Source organism: Canis lupus, chromosome 20, assembly GCF_048164855.1.
Source record: "Canis lupus baileyi chromosome 20, mCanLup2.hap1, whole genome shotgun sequence".
NCBI lineage: Eukaryota > Metazoa > Chordata > Mammalia > Carnivora > Canidae > Canis > Canis lupus.
In genome coordinates, this window is record NC_132857.1 from 5,256,508 (window position 1) to 5,272,925 (window position 16,418).

The window sequence follows — 16,418 nt, forward strand, 5'->3', positions numbered from 1 at the left end:
ACTTTTGATCTTCCACTTCTGGGTTCAAGTCCACGTTGGGTATAGATATTACTTAAAAATAAAATCTTTATAAAAGCATACATATATACTTAAAAAAAAAAAAGTAAAAACTTTAAAAAGGGGGGGGGAGCACTATAGGACACCTGAGTGGCTCAGTCGGTTCAGCGTCTGCCTTCAGTTCAGGTCACAATCCCAGGGGCCTGGGTCCTGAGTGGGGCTCCCTACTCAGCAGGGAGTCTGCTTCTCTGCCTCCCTCTGCCCCTCCCCTTGCTCACACTCTCTTTCTCTCTCAAATAAATAAAACCTTGGGATGTCTGGGTGGCTTAGGGGTTAAGCATCTGCTTTCAGCTCAGGGTATGATCCTGGATTCCCAGAATCAAGTCCCATACTGGACTCCCGGCATGGAGCCTGCTTCTCCCTCTGTCTGTGTCTCTGCCTCTCTCTCTCTGTCTCTCATGAATAAATAAAATCTTTTAAAAATGGACCCTGTAGAATAAAAAAATACCAAAAAAGGAAAAGTTAATATAGCCTTAAAATATTAGACACTGCAGTGAATTTGAAGCCAGTATAGTGAATGTAAAACCACTAAGAGAACTTAAAGTGACTTCAGTGAAAGTGAAAACATGTAACTAAAATTATCCAAAATGGGAGCTCAAAGGGGAAAATGAAGGGGGAAGGAAGGAGAGAAAAGAGAGAAACTCAATGACCTGTGGGACAATATCAAGTAGTCTAACCGTATAACATATACTGTAACAGGACTATTAAAAGATAAAAAGATTAAAATGGGATAAATATTAAAAAACTGCAAAATTGATGAAAACTCTAAATCCACAGATCAAAGAATCTCAACAAACCACAAGCAGGAGAAATTGAAAAAAGATGGGAGGGGAACAGGTACACATCACAATCCAATGCTGAAAAGTAACAAAAGAGAAAATTATAAAACTAGTTAGAAAAAAGCTTATTATTATAAAAGATCTCCAATTATCTCAGCTTCTACCTTAAAAAAATTAGAAAAACAAGAGCAAATTAAACTCCAAGTAAGCAGAAAGGAAACAAAAAAGGTTAAGAGCATAATCAATGAAAGAGAAAAAAGAAAAACTGAGGAAATCACTGAAACTAAAAGCTAGTTCTTGGAGATCAATGAATATGATAAGCTCTAGCCAGACAAAGGCATAATCACAAAAGTGCATAGTATAGTGAAGGAAGCTAGAACCCCAGCTTTCTAGCCAGAGGATGAAAAAAGACAACTCAGGGAAACAAAGTATCAAGAATTTCACAGAGAAAGAGAAACTGGAGAAGGCAACCCCATAAAGTCATTTATGAACTCCATGTTTCACCTCTAAACTGTGCATGCATAGATCTGATCCTATTGATGACACCAAAGACTGGGAACTGAACTAACAGATACACTGTCCAGGACTCAGACTAGGTACTATGTGACACATCAGCACGATTTTAAAACTGACTACAAAGATTTTAAAAACTGTACTGCCATTAGAACCACAGCCAAAGAGTTGAGATTTGCAGTTTGAATCTAACCAGATTTGCTAAAACAAAACTAACATTCTCCATAGGCTCTCAACAAGACCCAGAGTCTGGTAAGCTAATATTCAAATTGTCCAAGATAAAATCCAAAATTATATGGCATGTGAAGAGAGAGGAAAAATCTCAACTTGCAAGAAAAAGACAATTTACAGATACCAATGTGGAGATAAGAGAGATTTATTTAAAAATAACAGAGGAAGCAATTACTGAACACTTTGCAACACTTTTTTTTTTTTAGGAGGATAAAAAAACTCATCATATGAGCTTAATACCAGAATGAAGACAACAGGAAAGAATCAATGTACTGCTAGATCAATAAGTAAAATTTATCCAATATGAAGAACAGAGAGAGAAGAGATTTTTTAATAACGAACACAGCCTTGGGCACCTGTGGCAGAGAAATCCCAGAAGGGGATCCTTTTGATGGCCCAGCATAGGTCATCAGCACCATGCTGAGGCACCATGGTACTATGAGATCACAGCAGATTAAACTGATATTAAGAAACAGAACTTTTGTCATAATACTGAAAATTGTTCCACTGTTCTTCCTAGAAAAATGATTTCTAATTTGACTAATAAGATTACGAAGGAGGTTGGGCGCCTGGGTGACTCAGTTGGTTAAGTGTCTGACTCTATTTCCGCTGGGTTATGATCGCAGGGTTGTGGGATCCAAACCCTCCAGTGGGCTCCACGCTGGAGGCAGAACCTGCCTGGGACTCGGTCTTTCCCTCTGCATCCTCCCACTTGCATGCTCTCTCAAGCACACACAGATAAATAAACATATGCACACAAATATATACACAAAATAAAATAAAATGAATGTGAAAACAGTTAAGGAATCTCCAAAATAGGTGGCTGTTTGTATAAATAGAATAGCTGGGGGCACCTGGGTGGCCCAGGCAGTTGGGCAACTGACTCTTGGTTTTGGATTGGGTCATGGTCTCACGGGGCATGGGATCGAGCCCCCACATGGGGCTCCGTGCTCAGTGAGGAGCTGGCCTGAAGACTCTCCCTCTGTCCCTCCCTCCGTTTGTCCACTCGCATAAGTGCTCTCTGAAATAAATCTTTAAAAGGTAAACAAAAATAAATACATAGAATAGAATAGCTGGACAAGCTCTGAAAAGCCCAGAAAAACTACACAAGTTTATCTACTGCAGAAAGAAACTTCATCATCCTTTTCCAAATCCTTGTTACAGGGAAAAAAGTTCCTCAGAAGTGGGAACTATCACAGGACAAATACAGAAACTAGGCAAAAACTGTACATAAAATTTAGATTTGGCATTAAGATTGCTTGATTTTCTGTAGTATTATATCTATCTTTCCATTGCTTTCCTTCAACTAATGCAAAAACATTTAATTCTTTGAAACTGATTAAAAGGAACACAGCTTCAAACCAACCTAAATGATAAAAGCCAAATTTGGCTTTAAAAGTCAATCATGTTGAAATGATGCTCGGTATTTCTTCAAAATAATCCAGGCGGGAGAGGTCACAGATGAAAAAGAATGAACCAGGGACCCCTGAGTGGCTCAGTGGTTGAGCGCCTGCCTTCAGCCCAGGTCGTGTTCCTGAAGTCCAGGGATCGAGTCCCACATTGGGCTCCCTGCATGGAGCCTGCTTCTCTCTCTGCCTGTCTCTGCCTCTCTCTCTCTGTGTCTCTCATGAATAAATAAAATCTTTTAAAAAAGAAAAAGAATGAACCAAAAGTTGGTAGCTGTCGAAATTAGGAGATAGGTTCATTATTTTATTTCCATTTGTTTGAAATTTTTCACAATTAAAAAGTTAAAAAGAAAACGAGTCTTGGGTATGCCAAAAGCAAAACAAGGAGCATTTCTTCACTCTCCATCCAGGAGCTTGACTGGCACTTAGTGCCAGTGTACTGGAGCTACTTTAGTGGTTCTACTACTGTAGAGCAGAAAGGTATGGAGAGGACACAAAAAGCCTTAGGAGTCAGAGGTTAGAGCTGTAGCCATTTAACATTTCAGTTCATCAATATTAAATAAAAGTTAAAACTCTTCAGGAGCACCTGGATGGCTCAGTCAGTTATGCATCTGACTCTTGATTTCAGCTCAGGTCACGATATCAGGGTTCTAAGATCGAGCCCCAAGTTGGGCTCACGCTAAACGTACAGCCTGCTTAAAATTCCCTCTCTTTTCCTCTCCCTTTGCCCCTCCCCGCTCTCTCTTCTAGAAAAAAAAAATTAAAATTCATTAAAGCTCCTCAGTCACACTACCCATTACCTCAGGTGTTGAACAGCCACATGTGAACAGTGGCTAATGTCCTAGAAACTCAGATATAGAATGCTTCCATCATTACAAAAAATTCTATTGGACAACAATGGTCTGGAGTTCAAATCTTAGCAACCACTTAATAAACAGCTTTGTATCAATGGCCTAACAGCAGCCTCAACTGTATCAACAAACGTGCAGGGTTGTGAGAAGTGAATGCAAACATATATAAAGAACATGAATAAGCACTCAATAAAAATGTTTAAATAGGGGCACCTAGGTGGCTCAATCAGTGGAGCACGTGACTCTTGAGCTGGGGGTTGTGAGTTCAAGCCCCACGACGAGGGTATAGTTTACTTACAAAAAAAAAATTCTTAAGTTTTAATAAAGCACTATGATATCAGTTACAGCTTACAATATTTAGATTTGACCCAGCCTGACCAAATGCAGGAAATATGAAATCAGAAACTAAATTAAACTATACAATTAAGGGGAACAAAGGGTCTGAGATGATGGAAATGTTCTACATCTTGAATGGGGTATATGCAATTCTTTTTTTTTTTTTTAATATTTTATTTATTTATTCATGAGACACCCAGGGAGAGGCAGAGACACAGGCAGAGGGAGAAGCAGGCTACCCCCATGGAGCCCGATGCGGGACTTGATCCCGGATCCTGGTATCACAACAGGGGCCAAAAGCAGACACCCAACCTCTGAGCCACCCAGGCATCCTGGGGTATATGCAATTCTCAAAATGAATAGAACACTACCTTCAAGACAACTAATAAAACAGTCTACTCAACACCTGTGCATTTAACTGTAAGTTATACTTTAATTTTTGAGAATTTTTTTTTTTTTTTAAAGAAAACACAGAGGGGTGCCTGTGTGGCACAGTTAAGCATCTAACTCTTGGTTTTGGCTCAGGTCATGATCTTAGAGTCAGGAGATCAAGTCCCAAGTTGGGCTCCGTGCTCAGTAGTCTCCTCTCCCTCTGTGCTTTCCTGTTGCACTCTCTCTAAAATAAATCTCTAGGGCACCTGGGTGGCTCAGTTGTTGAGCATCTGCCTTTGGCTTAGGTTGTGATTCCAGGGTCCTGGGATCGAGTCCCACATCGGGCTCCTGTGGGGAGCCTGCTTCTCCCTCTACCTGTGTCTCTGCCTCTCTCTGTGTGTCTCGTGAATAAATAAAATCTTTAAAAATAAATAAATAAATATTTAAAAAACAAAAGATCCTCCCTTTCTTAATATTACTGTAGTTGGAACTCCCACTTGCAGACATTATGTTGTCCTTTTCATATCAGATAATTTCTGACAAACTACAACCGTGAAAACAAATCCCATGGATGACTTTTCTCCTCCTAGTTTTACGCTATTTTTTACAACGTTTCTCTTCTACAATAAAAAAGCAAAACGAAGATCCACTGAGATAAGACGGAAGACTAACCAAGTCAAGGCTACTTTATAGTTTCCAGTTGGAGGAGACCTTCAATGTCGCAAAAGAGGTCACAGAGCTCCTGTCTGCTGCCAGCTCACTCTTTATTAAATCATTTTCATATATACTGAGCCAAAGTTTATCTCACTCTAACTTCTGCTTACTGATTTTAGCTTGGTAAGAGTTCAGTTTTCTCTTTCAAGCTTACCATCTTTGTTCTTTAACTGTTCCTCATATGAAAGTTTTAAGTCCTTCAACAATCTGGGCTTCTCTCTGAGGCTGATACAGTATTGTTTCCATACTTGTACATTTTTTCAAAACTAGTAAAATCTCCACACACACACACAAAGAGGATAATTTAAGTGAGGTTGCTAAATTTTGTTTTTTCTACATATTTTTTTTTTAAAAAATCTGTCATTAATATTTGACAAAATCAAAGGCATGTCAGTCCTTTAAAAGGAACAAACAGGGGCACTTGGGTGGCTCAGCGGTTGAGCCTGCTTCTTTTCCTCTGCCTCTCTGTCTCTCATGAATAAATAAAATCTTAAAAAAAATAAAATAAAAACAAACAAAAGGAACAAATACACAATCTCAGAATAAAAGAAAGATCTGTGGGAATTTTACACCAATATTCTTGTAGCATATCAGCCTGAGGGAGTCCTTGGTCTACAACTAAATTTTGGACCCAAAAGTTAAAATTAGATATGGTCTTACTAGCAGCAGAATTCAATCACCATCTGCTTTCTGGATACTACGCCACTGTTAATGCACTGTAAAATGTGTTTTATCTTACTTTTTTTCAGCATTAAGCTATGTCACCTGAGAAAGAAGTTAAAGATTTCAATAGAATCCTGCTAAAGAAATGCTATAAGCTATGAAATCTAATGCTAGGAATAGGACACAATTCAGTAAAAATCAAAGTATCTATAGAAGTTTGATAGTTAAAAAAAAAACAAACTTGTTCCTGTTATATATATATAATCCGAACAGTAATTTAAAAAACCACCATTACTGTCAAGCATAGCACCTAAAACTAAAAATAAATTCTTTATAGGATAATGACTGCCCCCTAACTTCTAAACACTCCACAACTCCTCATCAAAATCATACAGACCAAGAAAGAAAGCAAACAAAATCACACAAAACCAGCATTATTAAGAAGATGTGACAGCTAGGGAAGCCTGGGTGGCTCAGTGGTTGAGAGTCTGTCTTTGGATCAGGTCAGGTCCCGGGATCGAGTCCCGCGTCGGGCTCCGTGCAGAGAGCCTGCTTCTCCCTCTGCCTTTGTCTCTGCCTCTCTCTCTCTCTCTCTCTCTCTCATGAATAGTCTTTAAAAAAAAAAAAAAAGACAGCTAAAAATTCCAGCTTATATGTATGTGCATAAATACCCAAGATCAGACACCTCAATGGGAACTGTCCAAAAGAGCAATACAACAGGGTTGAAGTGGTGACTGAATACATGTAATATTAATATTAATATTAACTAGGATTCACCCTCATCCTGAAAGGCCCCATCCTGAAAGGAAGACCTCCTGAGAGACATGATGGATGAGCAATGGCCACTAGAGTCACGAAGAGGAGGCTTAAAAAGTCTGTGAAGACCATCTCTTCAACAAATGGTGTTGGGAAAACTGGACAGTAAAATGCACAGGAATGAAACTGGACCACTTTCTTACATCATACACAAAAACTCAAAACAGATGAAAGACCTAAATGTGAGACATGAAACCATAAAACAAACAAACAAACAAAAAAAAAACGAGAAGAGAACACAGGCAGTAATTTCTCTGACATCAGCAGTAGCAACTTCTAAATATGTCTTCTGAGGCAAGGGAAACCAAAGCAGAAACAAACTATTTGGACTACAATCAAAATAAAAAGCTTCTGCACATTGATAGAATCAATCAACAAAACAGCAAGGCAATCTACTGAACGAGAAGATATTTACAAATGACATACCAAAAAAGGGTTAGTATCCAAAAGATATGAAGAACTTACAAACCCCAACACCCAAAACACAAATAATCCAATTAAGAAATCGGCAGAAAACATGAAAAGACACTTTTCCAAAGAAGACAGGGATCCCTGGGTGGCGCAGCGGTTTGGCGCCTGCCTTTGGCCCAGGGCGCGATCCTGGAGACCCGGGATCGAATCCATTATCAGGCTCCCGGTGCATGGAGCCTGCTTCTCCCTCTGCCTGTGTCTCTGCCTCTCTCTCTCTCTCTGTGACTATCATAAGTAAATAAAAAAAAAAAAAAAAAAAAAATTTAAAAAAAAAAAAAAAAGAAGACAAACAGATGGCCAACAGACACAAAAGATGCTGGACATCACTTACCATCAGAGAAGTGCAAATCAAAACTACAAGGAGATATTGTCACCTTACACAGGTCCAAATGGCTAAAATCAACAACGTAAGAAACAACAGGTATTGGCAAGGATGTGGACAAAAGGGCAACCCTTTTGCACCTAGGGTGGGAACGCACAGTGGTATAGCCACTATAGGAAATAATATGGAGCGTCCTTGAAAAGTTAAAAAAAATAAAGGTGCCTGACTGGCTCAGTTGGTAGAGTGTGCAACTCTTGATCTCAAGGTTGTGGATTCAAGCCCCAAGTTGGAATTGCTTAAAAAAGAGATTACTTAAAACTAGAATCTTTAAAAAACAAACAAAAAAAAGTTAAAAATAGAACTACCCCACAATCCAGCAATCACACTACTAGGCATTTACCCAAAGAATACAAAAACACTATTTCAAAGGGACACATACACCCCAATGTTTATAGCAGCATTATCAACAATAGCTAAATAATGGAAAGAAGCCAAATGTCCACTGACTGATTAATGAATAGAGATGTGGTATATATATACAATAGGATATTACTTAGCCATAAAAAAGAATGAAATCTTGCACGTGCAACAACATGGATGGAACTAGTATGTAAGTGAATAAGTGAAATAAGTCAGAGAAAGACAAATATCACGTGATTTCACTCATGTGGAATTTAAGAAACAAATAAGTAAAGGGGAAAAGAGACACAAACCAAGAATCAGACTCTTTAACTACAAAAAACAAACTGATGGGGACGCCTGGGTGGCTCAGCAGTTGGGCGGCTGCCTTCAGCCCAGGTCGTGATCCCGGGATCCGAGATCGAGTCCCACATCGGGCTCCCTGCGAGGAGCCTGCTTCTCCCTCTGCCTGCATCTCGGCCTGCGTTTGTGTCTCTGCCACTCTCAGTCAGTGTCTCTCATGAATAAATAAATAAGTCTTAAAAAAAAAAAACCTGATGGTCACCACAGAGGAGGTGGGCAGGGGGATGAGAGAAATAGGTGATAGAGATTAAGGAGTGTACTTGTGATGAGCACCAAGCTCATGTATGTATGGAAGTGTGGAATCACTATATTGCACACCTGAAACTAATATTACACAGTACGTTAACTAACTGGAATTTAAACAAAAACTGGGGGAAAAAATCAAAGGTAGTGGTTTTACAAAGCATAGCCTTCAAGGAGAAGGAGCACCTTCACACTTGAAGGCCTCACAGAGAAGTCACTGAAGATGAAGACTACTAAAATGATGACAGAACAATTGGAAAGAGGTGGAAGAGACACATTTATTTAAAAAATGATTCACTGTAGCAAAAGAGGGTGCTCTCTTGAACTAAGAAGTCGAGGAAGCCACACAAACCCCAACCTAAAGATAAAACGGTCTATACTGTTGATCTAGTAAAATCCATCATAACCTGAACAAAAAAAAGAACCTAGCATCTATACCAAGTTACTTATATGGAAAAAGTAAAAAAAACCTTGTGGCAGATTAAAACACACCCGAAAAAGCCTAGCGATAAAAAAAAGGGGAAACATGTAATACAACTCCATCACAAATTAATTAATGCTGTATGGCTTACAGTGAGGTATGTCAGTTACTCCTTAATAACTGGAAAAAATAATTATATACCAAATAAACACATAAAAGAAGACTTCAAATCAGATGTTCAAAATTTTAAATGGACAAACAATAATAAAATATAAAACAGGTACTGAACTAAAGAAACAAAGGACAACTCCATCTCAGAAACGAAAACAAAACTTCGAGATCTATGATCCTAAGAGATAGAAAATAGGAATGCTTCTCAAATAAATGAAAAAAAGATGAAAATTAACAAAGGAAAAGGAAACGACAGAGATAGGAAAAGGAGATCCAACGGGCAAAGATCATTGAATAAAATAGAACTGATAAGCGATAATTCTTTTTTTTTTTTTTAAAGATTTTATTTATTTATGAGGGACAGAGAGAGAGACAGAGACAGAGACACAGGCAGAGGGAGAAGCAGGCTCCATGCAGGGAGCCCGACATGGGACTCGATCCCGGGTCTCCAGGATCACACCCTGGGCTGAAGGCGGCGCTAAACCGCTGGGCCACCCGGGCTGCCCATAAGCGATAATTCTTGAATTTAAAACAAACTTCACTCTACCACCTGAAACCACGTGATGTAGCAGGGAAAATTTATCCAGAACAGTCGACACAGAGACATAATCCTGGTAAAATGATTCAATTCTACAGATAAAGGAAAACCCCTCAGATCTCCAAAAAGAAAGACCAAATCATTCACAGAGAAAACCACAGTGGCATCAGCAACAAACAAGCAAGACAATAGGATAAACAGCAAGACATTTTCAAAAAAATTAAGATATGCAACAAATATTTTACATTCAGCCAAACTGTCCTTCAAATATCAAAGCTACAGAAAAAGTCTAACCACGTAAGATTTCCACAAGCATGGCTGAGGAATCTCTAGTACACAATGAGGTTCATCCAACCAACAGATGATTGGGGAAACTTCAGCTAAGGCACCTAAGTGGCTCAGTTAAGGGTCCACCTTGGGTCCATGGGCTCCCTGCTCAGCAGGGAGTTTGCTTCTCCCTCTGCTTCTCCCCCTGCTCATGCTCTCTCACTCTCTCTCTCTCTCTCAAATAAATAAATAAAATCTTAAAAAAAAAAAGGGGGGGGATCCCTGGGTGGCTCAGTGGTTTAGTGCCTGCCTTCAGCCCAGGGCGTGATCCTGGAGTCCTGGGATAGGGTCCTGCATCAGGCTCCCTGCAGGGAGCCTGCTTCTCCCTCAGCCAAGTGTCTCTGCCTCTCTCTGGGTCTCTCATGAATAAGTAAAATCTTAAAAAAAAAAAAAAAAAAAAAAAAAAAAACTTCAGGTAAAGGTCTGCTTGTGAATATAAACTAAATTTCGTTATAGAACTAAATCTAAAACAAAGATATTGATGAGGGTGAAAGAAGAGTATATAAAATGACATACTCTCACCAGTAAAATAATTTTTTAATTACTTAAAGATTTTTATTTATTCATGAGAGACTTGAGCGGGGGGGAGGGGGCAGCAGAGGCAGAGAAAGACAGGCAGGCTCCCTGTGGAGCAGGGTGGCCGACGGGAGGACTTGATCCCAGGACCCTGGGATCATGACCTGAGCCGAACGTAGACACTTAACTGAGCCACTCAGGCACCCTAAAAATAACTCTAAAATGTCAAAGAAAAAGAGACATGGAAAAAGAAGTAAAGCAGAAGAAGCTCATCCATTGCCTCACACATAAGAAAATGAGACTGAATGGATTTAATTTACAGCTAACAAATCAAATAGCAAAAGCCTAAATAAGAAAAAAAAAAAAAAAGATGACTAAGGGAACTTTTCAAAGGTTAAAATACAAAGATAACTGACTAGAACAAAAATATAAACCTTCCTAAATACAGAAAAATACACAAAACAAAAAAATCAAATGGAATATAAGACACTTAACATAAAACAAAATGAGATCAATGAAAAAACTGAAGTTCTTAATAGACTACACCTACAACAAAACAAGTACTAATTCACATGCTTTATCATTTGCCAGGCACTTTTATACATAGCTCACTACCTGACCAGTAAAGTGTGTCAGAAAAATACTGTTTTATCTCTGTTTTTACTCAGATTTGCAAACTGAGTCTTTTTTTTTTTAAGATTTTATTTATTTATTCATGATAGAGAGAGGCAGAGACACAGGCAGAGAGAGAAGCAGGCTCCATGCCAGGAGCCCGACGCGGGACTCAATCCCAGAACTCCAGGATTGCACCCTGGGCCAAAGGCAGATGCTCAACCACTGAGCCACCCAGGTATCCCCCAAACTGAGTCTTAAAGAGAGTAAGGGATAAAAAACAAAGCAGAACCAGGATTCAAACCCACCATCTTTCTATTGTTCTTTCCACACCAGGCTCACTCCACTGAACATCAAAATTGTTTCAAAACACCACCTGAAGAAATGTGTAATATTTTGTTTTTAAAATACTGTCTTCCCACACACACAAAAAAAAATCTTTAGGATGAATTGGCCAGTAACTTTTGATAGTCTGGAACAAAGCTTCTCTTTAAGAAGGAAAACACTAAAATAAATGAATGAATGAATGAATGAATGAATGAATAAATAAATAAATAAATAAAAGGAAGGAAAACACTGAAATAAGTTTAAGTCTTCTTAGTGGCTGTGGCAACTAAGATGGCAAAGAATGTGATACTATCGCGGGTTCTAAACCCAAGAAGTTCAAGCTTAGGAAATAATCACATGCCAGAATGAAGGAAGAGTTACCCAGACCACTCCATCACTAAGTAAGATAATGTACAGTCAGTTCTGCTATAATGCTTGCTTGGAAAACACATTTGTTCCAACATGACTGACATATTAAGAAATATTCTGAACACACTAATTTTCAAATTTCATAATTGTGGAATTTTGTCCACGTAAGTACTAGGTTTGAATAAATAAATTGAATAAATAAATTGAAAAAATAAAGAAAACTGCATTCAGCTGCAACAAGCCACATAGGCATGTAAAGAATAGACATACGTCTAGCAGCTACATCACATCAGTTCTGGCTGTGTTATGAGCCACACCCATCCGTATCTGGTGTTATAACTTTCCCTCAGATTTTAGATAACTTTCCATCCATTACTTCAAAATAATTCACAAACTGCAACCCTTCTGACACTCACTTCCACAAACAAACTTCTGGTCTTTTCCAAAGTAAAGTGCAGTATTTATTCTATAGTATTTATTTATTTGTTAACCATTTAACATATGTAAAAATAGTGCTATCACTTTAATTCGGTTCTTACCTTTGCTTTTTTTCACTAGTGAAATTTCTGAGTGTTGTGCCTAACCCCATTTTTCCCATAAGCCCTGTGGTTTTAACTGCATAATTTTGCATAGTATAGTGACTTTTAGGAACTCATTTGTCCCGATACAGCACAAGTGACTGTATATAAAGCAATCAGAAATCTACTCTTAACAATAATGTAAGTACTGGCTATACTTATTACACTTTCCTTAAAGGAAAGATGGAAGATTTACATCAGCTAATGTGTAAGAAGAGCTTAGCATAAAATCTGGCTCAAAATAGATATTCAATAAATGCCAGTTGACTTCATTTTCCTTCTTCTTAAAGATTCTGACTCAATTCCAAAGCAATGAGAATCAAGGATGATCCTGTAATCTCCAATGAGATCTCTCTGAAAAATAAAAAGAGTACCAGACTAAGTAGAAGCCATTATTAAAAGAAGAAAAAAAATTTTTTTAACTGGAACAACCATGTGTGGAAGTAAACAACCAACCTTAAGGGTTTTTTCCCCTAGGTCTATACTTTTAAAAGCAAACTTTCATTTCTCCTTTTATATACAAGATATGTAGACAGAACAACTCTTACAGGTAACACACAGGATTATTTAAATAATCTCCTACATAATGAAATGAAATGGAATCTTTAAGATTAAAAATATCACTGGGTAGAGGGGCCTGGCTGACTCAGTGGGTAGAGCATACAACCCTTGATCTTGGGGTCATGGGTTCAAGCCCCATGTTGGGCGAAGGGCTTAGTTAAAAAAGAAAAAGGAAAAAAATAATTGGCTTAGAATAAGATTATAATTTGCCCAGTAGGCTATGACAGAAATTTCAAATTATCTCAACTGAAAATGTGTTCCTGTTATACTAACCAAAGAAAATTTCAGTGGAATAGAGCATCAGGCAACAAAAATACTAACCACTCCATCATTTATTTCTATACTACAATTTTATTTTACTTTTAAATAGCCAAAAAGATTGCTTTTATTAAATTAAAATTTTGATGAATTATTTTAATTCCAAATTATGTAGTCAACAACAGAATTCCTATCTTACTTAAGGGGGAAAAGCCATATGCAACAAGTTAAACTAGTTTTTGAAAAGTTATAACTTCAACACAAGTTTGTACAGCATGCATTATAAAACAGCTTACGTATTAGGTATAGAGCTGATATTCCAGGGAAATTCTCAAAAGTCAAGAATACAATCAAAGCGTAAAATTCCCTCCTTTCCAAACCCTAATACTTCTATTAGGAACCATCACTCTTTTTAAACCTCTTCACTTGCTCTTCTTACCATCAACATTGGCAACTGACATGTTGCAACTGACTTCAAAACTACTTTTCAATAAGAATCTTAAGTTTTTCTCTCTTCAACAGGACTACAACCTATAAATAGCAAAGTTGTATTTAGATGTGGAAACTGATGGCTGGCCAGGCTCACTGATTAATTATGCGGCTTGCTCTGCACACCAGCTTCCCAGCATACCTTTCCAAATCCAAAAATTCACATTGAGCTTTACATTTTCTGTAAAACACTCACAAAGCAACTCTAATCTACAAAATTTTCCCTTCCCCTTTTATAATAGCATATGCACTGGTCCTCACCCCCAAACTTGTGTTAGAATCAGTTGCAGAGCTTTATGAAACTATAAATGACTGAGCCTTACTATCTGATTCAGCAGGCTCCTAACAACAAACATCCTCATTTAATTCAGATGCCATTTTTTTCCTCCAGTACTAAAACAACCAAAACAGAAACAATAAAATTTCCTCTTATTATGCTTCTGCGACTGGAGAAAGGCCATGTAAACAAGCTAATACTATGATTCATCTGTAAATGAAACTTCTAAGGTCTTACCGGGTAATACAGGTTCTGCCTGCCATCCTACCATTACCTCATGTAACAATGTACTCCATCTCCAATGCCAAGGCCCAGTAACTCCCTTTTTCAAAAACCTTTATGTAAGAACGTAATCCAAAAGAGCTTTCTCTCTCGTCACTGTTTTAACACTCATTCTATGCAACCAATACTTATTCAGTGTCTGTTACGGTACACGATTTCAACCAATGGGGGTACAGTAACAGAAAGAAGGCCCTATCATCATAAAACCTACATTTTAGTTATAGAAGACAAGTGATAAGTTACTTGCTCATATAAGTCATATGGCAATACAGTGTTATAGAGAAAAAAAAAAGTAAAGAAAATAAGATTGAGCTGAGGAGGGCTTCTGGTTGAGGCAGGCCTCTATAAAACATTCAGAGAACATCTGAACAGAATTCTAAGAGAAGAAATGTGCCATGCAGGTATGTGGGGGAGAAAATTCTGAACAGTTCTTTGCATATGATCCCTTATATAACCCAGCTTTTTATGTCCAAAAACACTTTTATGAACAAGAAGATATATTTGAATCAATGCTCTGTGTGAACTGCATTGTCAAAAAAAAGCACAAATATTAAAGGAAATAATGCATGCTAAACAAAGAGTCCTTCAGCTAAAGCAGGTTGGCCAGTAGTTCTCCAATCCTCCAGCCATATAGGGCACCATGCCTGCCTCTGTGGAAACTCTTTTAACCAGTGCTTCAAAGTAATACTTGGGATAGCAATTCTATTATCATCAGAAAACTTAGTTTGTGTAATCCCCAATAATGACCCAAGACTGCACACCTTTAAAACGCCCACAGTACTGAACATTAAATTCAATTCCCTATTAAACTTTTTGCATGCTTTTCTGAACATACAGTGTTGCCTACAACTATTAAAAACTAAACTGTGATCAATCTTTTTTTTAAAACCAGAGTACTCTATTCTCCAAATAATCTGTACAAAGAAGTACTTTAACCTGCTCTCAACCCAAAAGAATCACTTTTGAAACATTTCAGGTTTCTAACACAATAAACCACTTAAATATACGCTTTGGGGGTGCCTGGGTGCCACAGTCAGTTAAGCCACTGACTCCTGATTTCAGCTCAGGTCATGATCTCAGAATGAGATTGAGTCCCACATCTGGCTCTATGAGGGCATGGAGTCTGCTTCTCCCTCTGCCTGTGTCTCTGACTCTGTGTGTGTGTGTGTGTCTCATTAATAAATAAATAAAATCTTTAAAAATAATAATAAATAAATATCAAAATTACACACTTTGCCAATTTAAATAAAAATATGTCTTTGTTCATTCATACTACATCCCATTCCAGAAAGGATTTAGGGCAGAAATAAAAAGGAAAACAAAACTGTGAATTCACCACATTATCAAACATTTTCTCCTAAAATTTTTACAGACTTAAAAAAAAAAAAGTATTTGGTGTATTTTACAATATAGTATATTTACATTAGAGCAAAATTTCTAGGACTAGCAAAATTCTAGCAAATTCCAAAGGACGCTTTCAGGGAAAAAATGTAGTCTAGCTTAAACATTTGATTGCCTACAGTGTGCAAAATAAAAGGACTTCATAGCAGGTAAAACTTTGTTTCCATTTCTTTGTTACATTCTGAACACATGTAGGGCAGCCAAAAGCATATTAAAACCAGTTTCAAGGTTACTGTCCACATTCAGTTGCAAAACTAGAATTGTCACATAGAAATTTAAGTCAAGGGCACTTCCACATGCATACGGAAAATTTACTTGACAATCAATTCCTAATCTTAATTTCACCTGCAACTAAATCCAACCTAAGTATCATCCAACTGTAGAAAGAGCACTTTTTTCCAAACGCAATACACTGCATGAAATAATTTGCCTATGGGATGCCTGGGTGGCTCAGTGGTTGAGCATCTCCCTTTGGCTCAGGGCATGATCCTAGGGTCTGGGATCCAGTACTGCATCAGGGTCCTTGTGGGGGAGTATGCTTCTCCCTCTGCCTATGTCTCTGCCTCTCTGTGTCTTTCATGAATAAATAAAATATTGAAAGAAAGAAAAGGAGAGAAAAAAAGAAAAGACACGAAGAATGAATCTGCCTACAATGTGCAGGTACCTACCATACATCTAGCCACCTACAAACCTACAATTATCACAATACTTTTACCTAACTCCCTCTCCATAGGACACCTCCCCACCCCCGCCCC

The 16,418-nt window shown here is 37.9% G+C and overlaps 1 protein-coding gene across 3 annotated transcripts in view; it reads right to left on the minus strand.

Annotated features, from left to right (window-relative positions):
• Nucleotides 1–16,418, minus strand: part of NAA15 (N-alpha-acetyltransferase 15, NatA auxiliary subunit) — an 83,286-nt gene that overhangs the window by 62,298 nt on the left and 4,570 nt on the right. The window lies entirely within an intron of this gene.